The sequence below is a fragment of the Lontra canadensis genome, unplaced genomic scaffold (genome assembly GCF_010015895.1).
Source record: "Lontra canadensis isolate GAN:19392208 unplaced genomic scaffold, GSC_riverotter_1.0 scaffold133, whole genome shotgun sequence".
NCBI lineage: Eukaryota > Metazoa > Chordata > Mammalia > Carnivora > Mustelidae > Lontra > Lontra canadensis.
The window spans coordinates 865635-883364 of NW_022631127.1; positions in this window are offsets into that span (position 1 = coordinate 865635).

A 17730-nucleotide genomic window follows, 5' to 3' on the forward strand; every position below is an offset into this window, starting at 1 on the left:
AAACAACCTAATGTCTAAACGTCTAAATGTCTAAAATTGGTTTTGTCTAATGTCTAAATGTATAAAATTGGTTTTGTACATATTATATAGATAGATATGATAGTGTATTTATAAGTAAAAATACACCGGTATGCATATGCCATCATTATCAGTCTATCAATATATATGCCATATATATGTCATATGTATATATAATTAAAGAACATGTAAATATGTTTATATTTTACAAATTCTATAAATTTATATTTACTTAACATGTCAGTGTGTCAATACAATGGAATGCTAATTAGCCATTTAAAATTTTGGAGAAGTGTATTGAATCATTTAAATATAGTAACTAATATACACTAGACCTTAATTTGATTAAGTGCTCCACATGTATTATTTCATTTAATCTTTATACTATAACTCCCTATGATAGAATACTCGCATTTTTAAATTTTTATAACTGAGAGCACTGAAGCATGGGGGTTAAGTAACTTGTACAGGCCACCTAGTTAATAAATGGCAAGACCAAAACACATTCATTAATTTGTTTAAGTGAAAAATTAGATATGTAACTGTATGTATACCATTATCTCATTTTTATTGCTGTAGTTTTTATTTTAACTTTTTCAAAATATGTGTCGGTACAGATAGGTAAAACATAACAGACATACACAACACATAATCACAACACATACACAACACACACATAATGTCAACAAAATGTTATCAGTGATGGGATTATGAGAAATTATGACTTTCTTCCTTTTTATTTATATGTTTGAGTGGGTGTGCATCTGAGCTATAACTCAAAGTCCTAGTTCTGCACATGTATGTTATCAACCACCAACATATGGGGGCTGCCCTCCTAGAGAGAGTCAACACATCATACCAGTATCAACATATTGGGGTTGTCAATTTGCATATTCATGCGACCTACAGCCGGGACAGATGTGCGCCAGTCATTCCTAGAAACAACATGCTAAGATTTGCTCATTTGCATGTGGCCCATCAGATCAGATGATGGGAGGCAATGGGCAATGATTTCCCCGAGGAAATGAATCTCAGAAAGCCACTCCCTACTCCAGAGTTCAAGAGCCTGAGCTTGCACAGCTTGCTGTCATTAGTGTCAGTAGAGCAGGGTGGCATGCTGTTCTCCCAGTTTCCAACCCTTGAAGGTGGGGGGAGTCTCCAGTTGAAGGCTCTGGCCTTCTCTCCTATGGGGAAGCCTGGATCCTATCCACAGTGAGCAAGCGCCTAGCAGCTGTAAGGAGAGGGCATCCCTAACAGGATAGTCACCTAGAAGTTAAGGTACTATATATGGCCTCTACTCCTACCCCACAGAAATTTGCCTCTGTGTGCTGCTGCTTAAGAGGAAGCTGGGACAGATCAATGCTTTTATATTGGACAATCTTTTGTTATGTTTAAAACTTTTATGATAAATTGGTGCCTGGCTGGCTGGCCTCGTCCATAGAGCATGTGACTCTTGATCTCGGGGTTGTGAGTTCAAGCCCCATGTTGGGTGTAAAGCTTACTTTTTAAAAAGTGGGGAAAGGGGAGCCTGGATGGCTCAGTCATTAAGCATCTGCCTTTGGTTCAGGTCATGATCCTGGGGTCCTGGGATCAAGCCCCACATTGGCCTCCCCAGTCGGCAGGAAGCCTGATTCTCCCTTTCCCACTCCTCCTGCTTGTGTTCGGGTTCTTACTGTCTCTCTCTCTGTCAGCTAAATCAATGAAATCTTTAAAAAAAAGAAAAGAAAAGAAAATTCAGGTACCTTCTCTTAAAAAACGGGGCGGGGGGTAAAGGAAGAAGTATTTGATTGATCCCAGGGTCATGAGATTGAGCCCTGAGTCAGGCTCCACACTCAAAGTAGAATCTGCTTCAGATTCTCTCCTTTTCCCTCTGCCCCTTCCCATGCTCATGCTTTCTCTCTCTCTCTAAAACAAACAAATAAATAAATAACATCTTGTTTTTAAAAAAGGCATTTTATAATAAATAAAAGGAATTTGAAAAGGCTGCCTAAGCTTCCACTTCATTCTCTCAAAGCCAGTGGACTCAATTAATTAAGTAGCTTTGACAAGGTCTGTTTTCTAAAGTTCTTTAATGAATGGGTAAATATTTTTGCCATGAGTATTTTTTTTATTTTATTTATTATTTATTTGACAGAGAGAGATCACAAGTAGGCAGAGAGGCAGGCAGAGAGAGAGGGGGAAGCAGGCTCCCTGCTCAGCAGAGAGCCCGATGTGGGGCTTGATCCCAGGACCCTGAGATCATGACCTGAGCCGAAGGCAGAGGCTTTAACCCACTGAGCCACCCAGGTGTCCCCCATGAGTATTTCTTAATTAAAAAAATATATTTAAAACAAATTTTTAAAAAATTACGGGTGCCTGGGTGGCTCAGTGGGTTAAGCATCTGCCTTCGGCTCAGGCCATGATCCTGGGGTCCTGGGATTGAGCACCGCATCGGGTTCTCTGCTCAGCAGGAAGCCTGCTTCTCCCTCTCCCTCTGCCTCTCTCCCCTGCTTGTGCACTTTCTCTCTCTCTCTCTCTCTAAAAATAAATAAATATTTTGAAAAAAAAATTTTAATTAAAAAATTTTGGAAGCATTTAGGGGGCTGACCATGTGCCAGGCCTCCAGGAGGAAGAATGAGACAAGATTTCTAACTCACAAGTTTACAGAGTGCACATAGAAGCACCCATTTTCCTCTATTCTTCTACCCCACACCACCAACTAGAAAGACCCTAGATTCTCTGTGTCTGTGCCTTTGGAGTATGGGCCCCCTGCCCTCCTGGCAGGCTCATCCCCGAAGCCACTCTTACAAAGTCTTATGGTTGTTCCAAGGCTACAGGAGTGCTAATCTGTAACATTCTTATAACCATAACAATTTACATTTATTAAGTCTCATTGCATGCTAATTAACTCTTACTCTTCCCTATGACGCAAGGAGATAAGTACTCTCACCTTAAAGGTGAAAATAATGGATGCATAGAGAGGTCAGGTAACCTACAGGCAGTCACTCATCGGGGTTTGAACTCAGGCACGCCAGCCCCAGAGCCCGCATACACTCTTAATCACGTGCTGCGCTTTGCCATGTCCCCCCACCCCCCCAATGCCCACACACCACCTGGCTGGCTTGTCACATTCTGAAGGTGGAAATCAACCTAAGTTTTTCTGAATAGCAGCAGACACTACAGTGGTCAAGACATATTGCTTCAAAATCCAATCTTCCCCTGGAATCCAGACCATTCCTTTTCTTTCATCCCTAGGCTGCCTCTGCTGGGCCCTCACTGTCAGCAGCTTGCACATGATTTCAGCCCCTCCATCATCTCCACACTAACCATGGGAAGGAGTCCAGTTTCTCGTGTGGCAGGCAAGGTTCGTGGTGACCCAGCCTCAGCCAACCTTACCAGCTCCATCCTGCCCTCACATAGATTTCACCACACTAGACCCCTCACCACGCTCAGCCTGTAAAGTCACTTGCTGCCCTTCTGACAGACCCAAAGTGGGCAGAGGAGCTAGGTTTAGCTATGATAAATAAATGGCAGTAAATGGTAAGACCATCCCAAGAAAGAGAAGGCATTCATTGAGCTGAGAATAGCAGAAAGGGAGTCCCAGTGTAAAAAGATGTAAAAGGGCTTTTGTAAACTGTGATGTGCTCTGTGCTGTACAAATGTTACTTTATTCACAGTTACAGTGTGAAGACCAGGCTTTGGAGTCAGAGTCAGGGTTGTGATCCGATCCTGGCTCTACCCACTCCGCTCTGAGCTTGTTTACCAAGCAGTGAAAAGGAGATGGGGGTGGGGAGAGATAGGACATTTAAATAGGATATGGGAAGGCCTAGAGCATCAAGTGTCCATTTCTTTTCCACTGCAAACCAGACAGCAGTGAGCTCTAGCACTTTGGGGATTGATGTGTCATCCCTTGAACCTGTAAATCTACTACCAACCCTGTTTGTTTGTTTGTTTGTTTGTTTAAGATTTTATTTATTTATGGGGCGCCTGGATGGCTCGGTGGGTTAAAGCCTCTGCCTTCGGTTCAGGTCGTGATCCCAGGACCCTGAGACCATGACCTGAGCCGAAGGCAGAGGCTTAACCCACTGAGCCACCCAGGTGCCTCTACCAACCCTGTTTTACATTCAACTATGAAATCATTAATGATCTTGTGTTGGTATATTTTTGAAATTACACAATATATTCAAACCTACAGTGTTACTCCTGGGAAATTATTGAAACTAATTACTTGAATAAGTAGAAAAGGGCATATGTACAACATGCTTCAATAAAAAATGAAATATCAAAAGAACTTAAAAGTATCTAAAAGAAGAATAATTTTAATTAATTTATGGATCATTTGGGGGCACCTGGGTGACATGGTTAGGCATCAGATTCATGGTTTTGGTTTGGGACATGATCCCAGAATTGTGGGATCAAGCCCTGCATCAGGCTCCCTGCTTAGCCATGTGCTTGAGATTCTCTCTCGCCCCCTCCCTCTGCCCCTCCTGTTCATGCTCTATCTCTAAGATAGATAAATAAATCTTTTTTAAAAATTTATGGATCATCTCCAGATAGGGTATTATGTAGCCATCAACAATTGTGAGGGCTGTAACAAATGAGAAATACTTCTATCTTAAGGGAAAAAAGAGAAAGTATATATGCATTACACTTATCAGAAAATCCAGAAGCTATAAAATCAAAGATATTCATATTTCACCAATTAAAACATTATAAGTTTAATGACAAAAAATACTATTGAAAAGTCAGAGGACAAAGAATAGAGCAGGAAAAAACTAATATGTACAACAAAGGTTAAGATCCTTAGTAAACAATTTCTACAAATTAAAATCCAGTAGAAAAATGGGTAATTGATACATACAAACAATTTATAAGAGGAAATCTAAGAAACACAACCTGCAAATTCAGGCAACAATGAGGTATTAATATTCATTTCTGAGGTTGGCAAAAACCAAAAAGAATGAGAACATCCAGTCCTTGTAAAGGTTCAGGGAAGAAGACATTCCTACTCACTGCTGGTAGGATTGAACTACCATAACCCTCTTGGAAGATAATGTGGTATCTGCAAAATTACACTCGGCAGCAAAGAAAAGGAGAAACTACTGATATGAATAAGATGGACGGATCTCGAAGGCATTGTGCCAAGTAAAAAAAGACATGTAATAATAAAAGAAGAAAGAAAGAAGTGCCAATAAAAAGACAAAAAAAAAAAAAGCCAGACATAAGTGTCTACGCAATGATGATTCTGTTTACATGTAATCCTAGGAAACTGACACCTGTATGGACAGTGGGAGCAAGGCTCTTCGGAGAAGGAGCAGGAGGAGCTCTTCAGGGGTGATGAAATGTTCACATCTGGATTGTGTTGGTAGTCACATTGGTTAAGACATTTGTCAAAATTCATTGAATGAGACACTTAAAATGGGAGCGTTTTACTATATGCACATTATATCTCAATAAAGTTGGTTTCAAAACTAAAAATAAGGGGCATCTGGGTGGCTCAGTCAGTTAAATGTCTGCCTTTGGCTCCGTCATGATCCCGGGGTCCTGGGATCCAGCTCCACATAGGGATCCCTGCTCTGCAGAGGCCTGCTTCTCCATCTTCCTCTGCTTCTCCTCCTGCTTGTGCTCTCTCTCTCACAAAAATAAATAAATAAAATCTTAAACTAAAATACAAATATATATGTGTGTGTATGCAAGTATGTGTAAATATGTATGTATGTATATGTATGTGTATATTTGCTCTTATAAATCCCATTTTGGAGAATCAGGCCCATAGAAATAAAAGTGCCAGTAAGTGGATGTTTCATTGAAGCACTGTTTTTAGAGGCAAAAACCTGGAAATGATAGGGATGTTTATCATTAGGAAAATACCTGAATAAATTAAGGTAGATCCTTCCTGTAGAATATTATGAACCTATTTATTTATTTACTTATTTATTTAGAGAGGGAGGAGGAGGGGCAGGAGAAGGAGAGAGAGAATCTTAAGCAGGCTCCACGCCCAGGGCAAAACCTGTTGTTGGGTTCAGCCTCACAACCTCGAGATCACAACCTGAGCCAAAATCTAGAGTTGGATGCTTAACCAACTGAACCACCTGGGTGCCCCTATTATGAACCCATTTAAAAGAATAAGCTAAATTGGTGAGACACCTGGGCTGGCTCACTCAGTGGAGTGTGCAACTCTTGATCCCAGCGTTGTGGGTTTGAGCCCCACATTGGGTGTAGAGATTACTTAAAAATATAATCATTAAAATAATAAGTTAAATTGGTATCCATTGACCTGGAGAAATATGCATGTTATATATTTTTTAAAAAGTGATTTGTCAAGAAATGTGAATAATAGGCTATTCTGTTAAAAACAAAAAGTATATATATATTGTTTATGTCTGGAATATAGAAAAATATGCATTGAACACTCCAGGCTGTCAATATTTTTTACTTCGGGGGATGGAATTAGAGTAGGGGAGATACAATTCTTCTTTCACAAAATTCTTTATTATTTCCCTTGTAAAAAATAAGCATGCATTGCCTTTGTAGTGTTTTCAAGTCTTAAGACTTAAGAATGACAAAGACTATAATAGTAAATATTTTGTAATATAACAGAATTAAAATATTAAATTGAATTCATGTTTGGATTACAACTGTAAAAATGAAATATGCATGTGGATAAGGGCTGGTAAGGAGAACTCAAACAGGTTTTTAGAGTTTTTTAGAGTGTGGGAGTATGTATTCTTTTTTTTAAACCTGTGAATGCTTGTGGGCATTAACTGGAATAGTTCTATTATGTAAAATGTGCAAAATATGGATGCAGTGAGCAAAGTATAGATAGAAATGCAAAAATTAAAATTGTTTAGTGAAGATGGTAGACCTATAAATACATTTTTTTTTCAATTTCCCCAAACCTTATGTAATATTACACCATCTTAGGATAAAAAGTAACTCCTCCCCTCTAAAAATCTAGGTTCTCTTTTTTTGGAATTAATGACATTAGAACACAAATTTGTATCATGCTACAAATACAGCTTTGTCATAATATACCCTTAAATGGATAAGGGCTAGACAGGAAGAATGCTGAGATTGTAGAGGACTTTCTAATTTTTATTCTCTTTATTGTAACATTGCAAAAATACAAAGTGAGAGTAGAAGGAAAAGATATTTAACTTGTGCTTTTCCAGTTCCCAGAAGCTCAATCTTCTTTTTCAAGTCATACAAAGTCTTTCCTAAATACAAGCAGATTGGGTCATCCCTGAAACATTAACTCGAGCTGCTGACCTTTGGAAAGCAAGTCAGAGACTACATCCAGAAAGAATTGTAATCAGGCTTGGCCACAGTGAGAGGTATTTAGGACAGACGCTCACACTCAGTTACAACCCAACCCTGGGGGGCCGGTGGGGTCACTGGAACATATGACAGCCACTGTATAAGGGACATAACTGGCAAGGACCTGAAACAGGCTGGTTTTCAGGAGAGAAGCAAAGGACTTCCTTGGCAGTCTCTGCCAAGTGAGGGGACTGTGATTGGCCAGTAACTGTTTTTCCTATATCTGAACACGGGGTGCAGCTGAACATAATCCAAGCAGGTCACTTTTCCCTGCAACTTAAAAAACAAAGTCAATCCTACATTTGATATGGTTCAAATCAGCCAGAGCAGAGGGCTTCTTAGGGGTTGAAAGAGAGACTCAGGTCTCCTCTAATTTGTTTTTCCAATATGAGGAAATATCAAATCGTATTTAAAAATTGTGGTATACTTTAAATGCTTTAAATGATTAACACTTTGAACACACAAGCATTCCATTTATAATAGTACTATTCTAAAGATGACTACAGTATTTTATACGCATGTATGGAGATACATGTATTTCCTTTTTGGAAGATAGGGACTTTTGAAAGTCAGGAAACAGGAAAAGTTTGTTTTTAAATAGTATACTAGTTATTTTTCAAAAAAATGTGTTCAATATATGTTTATTTAACTCCTAGCAATTTTTTCAGGTAAAAAACATTCAGGGTGGCCTAGGTGGCTCAGTGGGTTAAAGCCTCTGCCTGGGATTGAGCCCCACATCAGGCTCTCTGCTCAGCAGGGAGCCTGCTTCCTTTCCCCTCTCTCTGCCTGCCTCTCTGCCTACATGTGATCTCTGTCTGTCAAATAAATAAAATTTTTTTAAAAAATCTAACTTTAAAGCAAGAGATCTGACTGTTCATTTGAAAAAGTACATATATTGCAAAAGTTTTACATATATGGGAATAATATCATATATATCTATCTAACTACTCAGTAGTATACTCCAGGTGTTCTGGTTTGATAAAGACAAATTCAAGGTAATATGATAAGCGTCTTTTAATCCTTCCAGGCCGTCTCTGACTCATGCACACCCTTATATGGAGATGAGGCTCTTGGAGAATGCGCAACCTGGCCACCAGCCCATGGCAGGCCCTGCTATGAGACAGCAAGAGCTGCAGGGAGTGGACAAACCTATGGCACAAAATCGAAGGACTCATGTTGGTATTGCAGTTCTGCCATTTCTTGTGTTGACTCTGAGCCTATGTCCTCCACAGCAAGATGGAGAGAGAAATCAAACCTTCTTTACAGGTTTGTGGGGAAGAATAACTTAGGTAATACATAGGATGGTGCCTAGCACAGGGCTTGGCTCCACGGTTGCTCAAATGTTTGCTTCCAGGGACTATCTCTCCCTGCTGAACATGAGGATTACCTTGGATGATGTATGTGAAAACAAATGTTGGTTATAATTAGAAATGGGTAACAGGGGCCCTGAATCTATGTCAAGGCAGAATGTCTGCACTGTAGATGGTAGTGGTGGAGGTCTTTGACTGTGCTGCCTCCCAACTTCCAGAACAGGGATGTTAGGCTTCAAATGCTATGATATATTTTAACTTCCTTCTGAGCCCCTCCCTTTTGGGCAGTTGCCAGAGCTAGCTAGCTTCTCAGAAGGCTCCTGGAAAGGTACAAGGCCAGACTTATAGGCAAGGAAATATGGGTCACAGCTCCTGACATTGAATAAACACTTCAAGGCTGCATCCAAAGGTCCAGCAAGGCACCTGCCTGCTTCCTCTGACTTCACCTCCTATTCTCTCCAAGCTCTTCTTAACTTCAGTCACTCTGGCCCTCTTTCTGTCCCTAAAACATGTCAGATTGAGTTTTCATCAAGGTGTATTCCTGCCTTTGTCCTTGTTCCCTCTTCCTAGAACAGTCTTCCCCAGATCATCACATGGCCAGCTCCCTCTCATCATTTCAGTCTCTGTGAAGCTACCCTCCACCCCCGAGGAAGACCTCTCCTGGCCTCTTTAGCTAACGTAGCCATCCCTTAACTCCTACTTACTTTTTTACCCTGTTATACTATTTAACTTCCTTCTTAGCACTTACCATCATCTAAGATTGCCTTATTTGCATCTGTATTTATTATTCGATATCCCAAAGAGGCAGGAGCACATCTGTCTTGCCTGTACTGAACCCCCAGGACTTCCACACTGAGGAAAATGTTTGTTAAGTGAATGAATGAGCAAAAGCCTCTATAATAGCTTCACAGCAGAATGAATAGCTTACTCCTGGGTGACCCATGGCAGTGTATTTATTCCTGTATGCGGTGCATATTTCAGTTGTGCTAGACTGGCACATTGATGGTCTCCAATGAAACACAGCAACCAGTATTCATGCTCTTTTTAGTACTTCACATATGAACTCCAGGCTTGACCATGTGACTTGCTTTTGCCAATAGGACATTAGCAAGTGTGATGCAAGAAGAGGCTTGATAAGTACTTGAATGCTGCTTTGTCCTCTTGGGACCCTGTCTCTTGAGGTCCTGAGTTACCTTGTAAAGAGTTACCCTGATGAAGAGACCACAAAGAGAGACGGGTGAGCCCAGACAGCCCCCACTCTTTCAGCCATTCCAGAAGAAGTACTGGAAAGCTGAGTAAGTTCCCTTGGACGTTCCAGTCCCAGCAGATATCAGGTAGAACCACCTGGCTGAGTCCAGCCCAGGTTGCAGAATCATGAGAAATAATAAATCATTATTTTTTTACAAGTTTGGCATAGCTTTTTACACAGCAACAGGTAGTTGAAACACCAGTTTACCTTCCATTATAAATGGTTGTGTATGAGTCTATTCCTATACTGTGAGCCCAAAGCAAGGGATGCAACATAATTATCTCTGCTTACCCCACTTTGCCTGGCATCCTGCACAAGATAAGTCAATCTAAGAGTTTTCATTCAAAGATGTGTTGAGCTCCTCTACACGCTAGTCTCTGCACCACCTGTGTGCAGATAGTTGTGTGTTTGTGTGCATGTATGTGTGTCAGGGATGGAGAAGGAGCCAAAAGAAGTAGTGAAGATTCACTCCCCAAACACTTCACAAGGCTGTTCCTTGAGGGCAAAGATCATACCCAACTCCCAGCACAGCAACCCAAATGCAGGAGGTTGAACATCAGTGGTTTAAAGAAAGGTCTGTGGGAGGGGCGCCTGGGTGGCTCAGTGGGTTAAGCCTCCGCCTTCAGCTCAGGTCATGATCTCAGGGTCCTCCGATAGAGCCCCACATGGGGCTCTCTGCTCATTGGGGAGCCTGCTTCCCCCTCTCTCTCTGCCTGCCTGTCTGCCCACTTGTGATCTCTCTCTGTCAAATAAACAAATAAAATATTTAAAAAAAAATAGGATTTAAAAAGAAAGAAAGGTCTATGGGAGCCCAGAGAGGGTATGGCTAACTGCCACCAGAGACCTGGGGGAAGACTTTACCTACCTCGGGAGCAGCTTTTGAGCTGAGTGTTAGTGTTCCAGTCACTGTCAGAAAGCAGGGAAGTTGGCAAGATATTTGCAGTCATTTGCTCATGTGATCCTTAAGGCCACCAGGTGTGACAGGGTCATTTTACAGCTCATGAAGGACTGCCATAGCTGGGCTACAATGAGTGAGCTCCCTGCAGACCCTCAAGCCACTCTGTCCTCTCCCTGACTCTGCAGGTTTGGGGGCTACATTCCCCATTCCTGTGCTGTGGGCAGGCACACACCCATCCTATCTCCTGGCCTCCTTTTCTACAGGGCCAGCTTCTCTTTGAGAGAGGGGATGGAAATGGGATGGGTCTGCCTCATCTTGAAGCTCACTCATGTTTTTAAAAACCAAGTCAAACCCAAGCCTACTCTACATGGCATCCAAATCTAAGTTTAAGTATTTCTTTTTCCTCTTTTTAAAAAAAGATTTATTTATTTATTTTAGAAACGGAGAGAGCGAGCATGCACATGGTGGGGGAGGGGGAGAGGAAGAGAGAGAGACAGTCTTAAGCAGAGTCTATGCTAAGTTCAGAGCCAAACTTGGGGCTCGAACTCACAATGCTGAGACCACGACTTGAGCCAAAACCAACAGTTGGATGCTTAACCATCAGCACCACCCACGTGTTCCTCTTTCTCCTCTTTTTTTCCCCTCTTGGATGGAATTAAGTAAACTCAAAGTGATGACACAGTTTATCTGAAGGAGATTAGAAGTGATGATTGATTATTTGAGAGTAAAAAAATAATTAACTTCACAGTTACAAATAAATACATAAAAAAATTTTAAATGGGAGGGAGTAGGGACTCTTTTACCCCTAAAATTTTTTTTTTTGAAGATTTTATTTATTTGACAGAGAGAGAGAGAGCGCACAAGCAGGGAGAGCAGGAGGCAGAGAGAGAAGGAGAAGCAGATTCCCCACTGAGCAGGAGGCCCAACGGGGGGTTCCATCCCCGGACCCTGGGATCATGACCCGAACTGAAGGCAGATGGTTAACTGACTGAGCCACCCAGGTGCCCTTACTCCTGACATTTTTATTTTTATTTATTTGTTTATTTGACAGAGAGACAGCGAGAGGAGGAACACAGGGGCGGGGGTGGAAGAGGGAGAAGCAGGGTTCTCGAGAAGGAGGGAGCCCATTGTGGGGCTCAATCTCGGGACCCTGGGATCATGACCTGAGCTGAAGGCAGAGGCTTAACAGCTGAGCCACCCAGGTGCCCCACCCCTAACATTTTTATTACAAAGAAGTCTAGGGGCACCTGGGCGACTCTGTTGGTTAAGCATCTGCCTTTGGCTCAGATTATGATCCCAGGGTCCTGGGACTAAGCCCCACCTTTGGGCTCCTGATCAGCAGGGAGTCTGCTTATCCCTCTGCTCCTCCTCCTGCTTGTGTTCTGTCTCTCTCAAATAAATAAACAAAATCTTAAAAAAAAAAAAAAGAAGAAGTCAAATATACAGAAGAATTAAAAGATTCAACAGGCATCCCCAGGTGGCTCAAGTCAGTTAAGTGGCTGCCTTCAGCTTGAGTCATGATCTCAGGGTCCTGGGATAGAGCCCTAAGTCTGGCTCTCTGTTCAGCAAGGAGTCTGCTTCTCACTCTCTTTCTGTACTCTTCCTCTCTCTCTCAAATAAATAAACAAACTCTTAAAAAATAAATAAATAAAGTAAAATCTCCAACAATTAGTAAGTGGCCATAGTCCCTCTGTGTGTATGTGTGTGTGTGTGTGTGTGTGTGTGTGTGTGTGTATTTTCCTCAAAGTTTTGGAGGAAAGTCCAACTCTTCTACATAACTACCATAGCATTGTTGTACCTAAGAAAATTAACTATAATTAGAATCTTTGAACACAGGGCTTAGAGGAAGAAGGTAAGACCTTTATCTCCATCTCTTCATCTGGGAGTGTAGGAAAGTCAGCCAGGTTGCTGGGCCAAAAGTAGGGGGTGTGAACAAAAGGGCTTTCTGATATTCAGAGACCTGGACAAATGTGTAAAGTTGGCATCATTCTGAGGTGTGCTTAAAACTATACGGGGTAGGAGTGCCTGGGTGGCTCAGTAGGTTAAGCATCTGACTCTTGATTTTGGCTACGATCTTGATCTCATGGATCATGAGATCAGCGCCTTGCTGGGCTCCACACTCATTGGGGAGTCTGCTGAGATCCTTTCTCCCTCTCCCTCTATCCCCACACCCACTTGCTCGCTCTCTCTCTCTCTCAAATAAGTAAGTAAGTAAATAAATAAACCTTTTTAAAAAACCGTTTTGTGGGAGCTCCTCAGTCTCTGGATTCTGAGCATGTATATAATTAACTATGTATTAGCAAGCCCCAGGAGAACTTCACTGATGGGCAGCTTGAAAATGACATGAAACACAGAAGTGTATAAGTCCTTGAGAGAAGAAATAAACTGTAGTCACAAGTCCTCTTTGCATACATTAGAGAAAAAAAGAAAGAAAGGATTCAGGGCAAACAGTTTCTGCTGTGAATGAACCCAGGTCTCCCTGGGAGAGATCTAGGTGGGGCAATCTGAGGGAGGAAGGAAATGAGGCTTCAGGCAGAAGGAAATTCCTTACTGTGTTAAATTAATAAAGAATGTGCTGAACTAATACCTCACTTTTCCCACTTCTGCCAGCTCTGGTTACAGGGGATACTTCCTGCCCTGGAAGGCTTTTGGAGAAACTTAGTGTACATCTATGTCAGATGAAGCCTACATTCCTTCCTCCTTTCCCCCACCCCCAAACACTCCTTCTGCACCCCCTACAGACTATTTCTCTTCATCTGAGTCCCTAATGTCCTAATCCATATAATGGAGCAGGGACATCTGCTGGCAGGGCAGTTTTCAGGAGGGCTACGTGGGGCTACGTGTAGGCAAACGTGTCTGGCAGTGTCAGGCACAAGAGAACAGGCCCCAAGTAAGTGGTGTCTGAATCATTTCCTGGCGAGCTCCCATCCTTGTGGAAACTACACTTCCCAAGCTCCCTTATCAGCTGGCTCCTGACTAGGTTCAGCCAATGGGAGATGCTAGTGGGAGACTGACAGGAAGGAGGGAGGGAGAAACCAGAGTCAATCTCCCAGTCCCCCTCTGCTTGGGGGTGGGATGGGAGCTGATTCTTCATCTTTACATCCCCTCCCTCTGTGGCCCCAGTGGTCCCTAGGTATTCCCACCCATCAGTTCCCACAGATGACCCAGCCTCTGGGCTCTGCAAACACTAACTCTAGTCCTAGGGGTAGGAGAGGCTTCCTGCTGCTGCTGCTGCTGCTAATTTCTGGGTTCCCTCAGTGCTTACTGCTTAGCTTCTCAACTCTTCCGTCACATGTGTAACCAACTCCTTCTGTTAAATCCTGTCTGTTTTCTTTATTTATTTTTTAAGATTTTATTTATTTGACAGAGAGAGACACAGCGAGAGAGGGAACACAAGCAGGAGACGGAGAAGCAGGCTCCCCATCGAGCAGGGAGCCTGATGCAGGGCTTGATCCCAGGACCCTGAGATCATGACCTGAGCCAAAGGCAGACTTCCAACCAACTGAGCCACCCAGGCGCCCCAATCCTGTCCATTTAAAATAACTACAGTGGTTTCGATTTTCCTGACTGGAGTCTGGCTAATGCACATGGTAATTTTTTAAACTAACTATGCAGTAAAGGATTGATTAACTCAGCAAGCTTGGGGTGCTTAAACCCTGCACAAGCCACAGAAAGGATTGGCCCTTGGTTGGCTCTGGGAGATAACCTTTAAACCCTTGGAATATCCTGCCTGAAAAAGAGTATCTTTCTAGGGGAGCCTGGGTGGCTCGGTGGGTTAAAGCCTCTGCCTTCGGCTCAGGTCATAATCTCAGGGTCCTGGGATCGAGCACCACATCGGGCTCTCTGCTCAGCAGGGAGCCTGCTTCCCCCTCTCTCTCTCTGCCTGCCTCTCTGCCTACTTGTGATCTCTGTCTGTCAAATAAATAAATAAAATCTTAAAAAAAAAAGAGTATCTTTCTACACTGGGGGCCTTGGGTCATGCCAGATAGCTTACGCTAACAATGTGACTTAGGGTGAATGCCTGTTTTCAGTTGCCTGGGGCCTTGGCCGCACTGTTTCAGTCTGACTTGACTGGGGCTGGGCAGTGGTTGTGGACACTGAATACCTGGGGTCAGCCATGCCAGAGCTCCATGCCTATGCAACCGACCCTCAGTAAAAACCCTGGACACCGAGGCTCAGATGGCTGGCAACATTTGTGCGTATTGTCACATGTCATTGCTGGGAGAAGTCAGCTCTGTCTGTAAGGTTCCTTTGGGTGGGGACAACTGGAACCACACAGCTGGTCCCTCCCGGACTCCACTTGATGCACCTTTTCCTTTGCTGATTTTTAAGCTTTATTCTTTTGCTGTAACTGTAACTACAGGTAGAATAGCTTTTCTGAGTTGCATAAGTCTTTCTAGCAAATCAAAAACTTAAAGGTGGTCCTGGGGACCCCCAATGCCCCATTTACAAAGAAAACTTTTCCCCACAAACAAAATGTCTAGGGTCCCCAAAATTTAAGTAACGTGCCCGAACTGAATGCAGGTTCTACCTGACTCCTATTACTGTGCCAGACTGCCTCTCGTGAGGGAGAAAGGTGCATGCAGAAAGACCACTTGATTGAAAATTTGAAGTAAAGATGCTGTTAAGGCGTCTTTTGGCTCCAACAGTTCATATACCCATAAGTTAATAAACACCTATTGAACTCTTTTTTTTTTTTAAAGATTTTATTTATTTATTTGACAGAGAGAGACACAGTGAGAATGGGAACACAAGCAGGGGAGTGGGAGAGGGAGAAGCAGGCTTCCTGAAGACCAGGGAGCCCAACGCAGGGCCCTGGGATCATGACTGAGCCCAAGGCAGACACTTAACCGACTGAGCCACCCAAGCGTCCCCACCTATTGAACTCTTAGATGAAGCAATTATTTGCTTTCCAGGGAGAAACTAGAGAAGGTCTGTGGGGGTAAGGTGGCTGGAGCCACAGTGAAAGAGGGCTGGTCAGGAATGAAATAAGGTGGAAGCTACTGGAGAAGTCCAGAAGACAGGCAGACAGCCAGGACTAGGAGGTGGCAGTAGAGAGGGAGTGATAGGGTGGATTCAAGTGACCATGCAGGAAATGGCCTATTGGACCTCTTGGCTGGGAGCCTTGTTTTCCACCCCTCCCCCACATTGATGGTGTCCTAGGTAACTCCCTTTCAAAAAATTATATTGGCTAATTAAAGCCAGATACAGGCTTCCTCTTTGATTGCTCCCTTTCCCTTACCTCACTCACCCACAGCAGATCTTGTTGATTCTGCTTCCAAAATATTTCCTATGTGGGTCCCTTTCTCTCTCTCCACATCTTTCACCCCAGTCCAGCCCAGCACTGCCTCTCGCCTTTGCACTGGCTACTCCCTCCCCCCATGCATGCATGGCTGGTCCCTTCTCATCCCTCCAGTTTCATCCAAAATATGGGCTTCTCAAAGAAGTCTCCCCTGCACACGCCAGTGAGAGGAGGCCCATGCTCCTGTTCTCTTCCCCAGAATCCTCTTTTTGTCTTCATTCATGGGGTTTCTTACTTTATCTAACAAGTAGCATTTGTTGAGCCTACTTACTATGTGCCAGATAAATTCTATTTTACATTAATTTTCAAGCTAAGGAAACAAGTTTTAAACCACTGTGTCAGCTAAAGTATGGGCATCAAAAGAGCAGAGATCTTACCTGTCCTGTTTGTTGCTGATCCCCAAAGCCAAGCATACAGCCTGGTCTGTAAGGAGGAACTCTACACATACATGCTGAAGAGACGATGAAGAATGTAGTATGGATTGGATGTGGATAATGAGGGGAAAGATGTCAGGACGGTTCCAAGTTTCTGGGTTATCCAACCGGGTGGTGCCATTGACCAGGTGAGGAGCCATGCAGAGACAGCCAATGCGTAGACTGGAGATGCGGGGGGGTTGGTTGGTTTAGGGAACACGGCATTGAGAAGTCAGCTATGATGTTCCCCTGGGTCTGGAGCCCAGTTTGGGATGGTGGACGTGGATTTAGGAGTGGCCAGCTCGTAGGAAGTAAATGGAGTCTGGAGGGAATTGAGATCGCCTAAGGAAGTATGTTGAGTGAGATGAGAAGGCCTAGTGCAGAGCCTTGAGCAATGTCAACATCTAATGTGAGAAGAAAGCATCCAGCAAAATAGCAGCTAAGAAGTTAAGTGGAAAATCAGGGTAGTGTGACACGCCCCCTCCCACAGAAGCCAAGGAAAAAGAGAAGTGGGTGCAATGTGGTATCCACAGGCATTATAGGGTTGGAGCATGCTTTTTTTTTTTTTTCTTTTTGGTCTGTCTTCACAGCCTGCACAATATTTTAAAACACCTCGGGTTAGTTGCTACAATTTAAAAATAAGAGTATTTCTTTTGAAATCTCTATTCCAGGGGTGCCTGGGTGGTGCAGTTGATTGGGTGTCCAACTCTTGGTTTCAGCTCAGGTTGTGATCTCCGGGTGGTGAGATCGAGCCCCAGACTCCGTGCAGAGTCTGCTTGAGATTCTTTCTCCCTCTTCTCCCTCTTGCTCTGCCCCTCCCACTCATGCTCCCTCTCTCTTTATTTATTTGAGGGCAAGGTGAAGAGTATCGGGAGAGGGAGAAGCAGGCTCCCCACTGAGCAGGAAGCCCAACGCAGAGCTGGATCCCAGGACCCCGAGATCACAACCTGATCTGAAGGCAGATGTTTAACCAACTGAGCCCCCCAGGAACCCAAAATAAAAAATCTCTTAAAAGAAAAGAAAATAAATCTCTATTCTAGTTTCCCTGGAATCATAATATGGGCCGTTCTGGGCCTGAACAGATGCAGTGAGTCACGGCTTGCCCCCATTAGCTGAGGTGTGTGGTCTCCTGACTATCTCAGTCTCCACCTATCCCTGCTGCATCCCTAACACTGGAGGCCTGGCATATGTCATTTACCATCTGTCTTAGTCAGCATGGGCTGCTATAACAAAATACCTAGGAC